Source organism: Orycteropus afer, unplaced genomic scaffold, assembly GCF_000298275.1.
Source record: "Orycteropus afer afer isolate SDZICR_OR568_19922 unplaced genomic scaffold, OryAfe1.0 scaffold00252, whole genome shotgun sequence".
Lineage (NCBI taxonomy): Eukaryota > Metazoa > Chordata > Mammalia > Tubulidentata > Orycteropodidae > Orycteropus > Orycteropus afer.
The window spans coordinates 1420228-1424373 of record NW_006921839.1 but is presented as its reverse complement, the minus strand read 5'-3'; positions in this window follow the sequence as shown (position 1 = coordinate 1424373).

The following is a 4146-nucleotide window of genomic DNA, read 5'->3' as shown; positions in this document are numbered from 1 at the left end:
ACCTTCCTTCCGAGGAGTGGCTGGTGGGTTTGAACCGCCAGCCGTCTGGTTAGCAGGCAAGTGTCTTAGCCACTATGCTACCAGAGCTCCTTATAGCTATTACAAAAACAACCAACCTGGTAATAATATTTTGAGAAAAGTTGTAAGTGATTTTATATTGTCAGGTATCAGGAAGATAAAGAATCCCCATTTAGGTGTCTTTTGGTGGTCTTTCTTGTAACTTAATCCTTAAATTATAAACATTCCTACTGTTATTTTGTGCATAGGTTATATCCATCAACCCAGTCTCTGATTAGCTAAGTAACTCTTGACTAATTTTATAGTTGGTATATGCTTTATGTAAATCATGGACACACTTTTAGGAATGAGAGAAAAGTGGCCATGACAGCCAGAAGCTGGCTTGGTATCATCACCTGGGCATTTGTGTTGCTGGGCACTAGCATGACATGCACAGCCTAGGCCTTAATGTCCATCTGTTGAAGATAAACAGTTGCACAGAACATTAATATCAGACAGGCCACTTTGTGCCCATGATGGATCAAAATAAAAAACAAGACCACCTATAATCATGTCCAAACACAGATAAAACATGAACATTGTCTAAGCTAGAAAATACCAAACATCCTCCTCTCCTGGCTAATATGAGTGACTGCTACTTCATTACCAAGTATAGCTTTAGCCTCATTCCAGCTGGCCTTCCCTATAGAAAAGTTTTATTCAGATACCCAATCATAGAATTACTTCTGCTTCCTGACAGCATACATTCCTGAGCTAAGCTCCACTTCATTAAACCCTCCTCCAAATCACCTAACACAAGCCAAAATCCTATAGTAAATCTTTTCTAACACCTTTGCCGGAGGAACAGTGATGATGGTTCAGTGGTAGAATTGTCACCTTCTATGAGGGAGACCTGGGTGCAGTTCCCCAATGCACCTCAAGTGCAGCCACCATTCATCTGTCAGTGGAGGCTACTGTGTTGCTATGATACTGAACAGGTTTCAGTGGTGCTTCCAGACTAACGAAAGGCCTGGTGATCTCTTTGTGGATCACAATGCTTCAGTCCTTTTGTGCATGAGGTCACCATGAGTTGTCTACTTTTTGGTAGTAACATTGCCACCACAATACTTACTAAAAGGCCCTAAGGTTCTCCATGGGGTACATTCTGTAGCTCAATGCAATGAGTAATAAACCCAACTTGTTTAACTACAGTGTATTTCTAGCTGTCTTTGACTGAGGGATTTGTGTCTTTGATTGGGCAGTATTTCTGTCTGACTCTTAAACTTAATATTAAAAAAATATTATAATTGATTAGACTAACTCAAAACCAAACTCACTGCTATTGAGTGGATTCTGACTCATAGCGACCCCTCCTTGGGTTTCTGAGGCGGTATCTCTATGGAAGTAGATTGCCCAGTGTTTTCTCTGAGGAGTGGCTGGTGGGTTTGAACTGCCACACTTCTGGTTAGCAGTCAACCGCCCTATGCACTATGCTACCAGAGCTCCTAATTGACTAGACAGTGGAATAAAATAAGAAATGTTTAAAAAGTACTTATATTTCTGGTAAATCTCTTGTTTTAGTTATGGCATATACTATACTTACTGTTATTGTTTAAAAATGTTTTATGTGAGAAGATGCTTGAAGTCATTACCCATAAGAGCACTAAAGAGCTCTGGTGGCAACCTACCAGTTGCTCTGCAGATGAAAGATGAAGCAAACTACTTCTGTAAAGATGTATAGCATTGGAAACCCAATGGGGGTCGCTGTGGGTTGGAATTGATTTGATAGTAGTGGGTTTGGTTTGGTTTCACTCTCACCAGGATAGCTAAGATTAAAAAAACAGAAAATAATAAATGTTAATGAGGATATGGAGAAATCAGAGCCCTTATCCATTGCTGTGGGAATGGAAAATGGTACAGCCACTCTGGAAAAACCATACAGCAGTTCCTCAGAAAGTTAAATTTAAAGCTACCATAAGACCCAACAATTCCACTCTTACACATATACCCAAGAGACTTGGAAGCAGTGATGTAAATAGATACACATACACCAATTTTCATTGCAGCACTGTTCACAATACCCAAAAGGTAGAAACAACTCAAATGTACATCAACAGATGAATAGATTAACACAATGCAGTACATACATACAATAGAACATTGTATGTTCTACCTTAAAGACAAAAAAGTGCTTAAACTCTACCTTAAAGACAAAAAAGTGCTTAAAGATGCCACAATTTGAATGAACCTTGAAAACATGATGCTGAGTGAAATAAGTCAATCACAAAAGGACAAATATTGTATGATGTCACTAATATGAAAAACCTAGAATAGGCAAAGGTATAGAGATTAGAGTTTAATAGTGGTTACCAGGGGCAAGAGCGGACAAGGAAAAGGAGGAATCATTATTTACATAGCATAGTTTTTGTTTATGGGGATGGCAAGGATATTGGTGATGGTTGCACAACATGATTGATGTAACTGGTTTTATTGAATTGTGAAAAATGCTGAATTAGCAAATATTATATTTTTTTATATTTTATAACAATACAAAAGATGTTTTCAGAAATATGTATTTCATTGCTCTGGTTACTGTTCCTTAAAAATCAATTCTAGAATTTATAATAATTGACATTAAATAATTATAATAAAGGGAAATATAAAAAACAAACAAAACCCACTGCTGTCAAGTCGATTCCACTCTTCGACCCTATAGGACATAGTAGAACTGTCCCATAGACTTTCCTGGGCTGAAATCTTTAGGGAAGCAGATTGCCACATCTTTCTCCCCTGAATCAGCTGGTGGGTTCAAATCATCATCCTTTTGGTTAGCAGCCAACTGCTTAACCATTATGCCACAAGGGCTCCTTAAATGGAAATGTTGTTGTTGTTATGTGCCGTTGAGTTGGACCTCATTCATAGCAACCCTTCCTTGGGTTTCCGAGGCAGTATCACTACGGAAGTAGATTGTCCCGTCTTCCTTCCAAGGAGTGGCTGGTGGGTTTGAACCGCCAGCCTTCTGGTTAGCAGGCAAGTGCCTTAGGCACTACGCTACCAGAGCTCCTAAATGGAAATGTAAGTATCTATAATTGCAAAAGATAGTCTTTCAAGGTCTGGTTAGAACACCATTTAAATGAATACATTAAATTAATTGTTAACAAGGTTGTGTGGAAATCTTAGTTCAGTGTGAAAAAGATTTATTACTTTAGACTAATGATACTTCTGCTAAAATTCTGTATAAAATCCTGTAGCAAACTATGTATGTTACCTGGTCACTTTCTTTTATTTCTATAAAAAATTAGGAAAATTAGGAGATTTTAAGAACTGATTTTCTTTAACATGAAAACTATTGTATGCTGTTTGCTGTTGAGCTGTTCTAAATTTTTACTAAGAAAAATCCTTTCTGACAATTAGCAAATTAAAAATGTCCCAAATGTATAACTTTTGTTGGTTTGGAGTTTATCTTGTTAAACCAAAGCAAACCCACTGCCATAAAGTTGATTCCTCCTCATAGTGACCTATAGGACAGAGTAGAATTGCACCATTGGGTTTAAAAGGCTGTAAATCTTTATGGAAGCAGACTGCCTCATCTTTTTCCCACAGAGCAGCTGGTGAGTTTGAACTACCGATCTTTTGGTTAACAGCTGTATGCTTTAACCACTGAACCACTAGAGCTCCTCTTTTGCCAAAGGCATATTTTAAAATCAAAGTTCATTTAGAAGTAAGTATTAGCATGAAGTTCACTTTATGTTTTGCTTAACTGATCAATGTTTCAATATATTTCTTTTAGGTAAAACTTTAAAACTTATTTTTTCTACATTTTTACAAATTGTCATTGTTTCACAAACATTAAATTCAATGGATGCTTTTTTCTTTAATTGTTTCTTGCTCTTAATATCATTGACTAATCCTTTCTCCTGTCTCCTCTTTTCCTCCACAGATTATGTCAGCTGGGCCTTCTTTATATCCCTTTTTAATTATTCCTTCTTTATATTTTTTCCAGCTTTATATTTTCTTCTCTTACTTTTCCCTGCCTGACCCCTCCCTCCCCCCAATTGCCCCGGATTAGTCCTGGGTTGTCTCTTTTTCACCATCTATGGTCATTTCCCATGGCTTCAACTGTCATTATAAATTGGTAACTCTTAAATA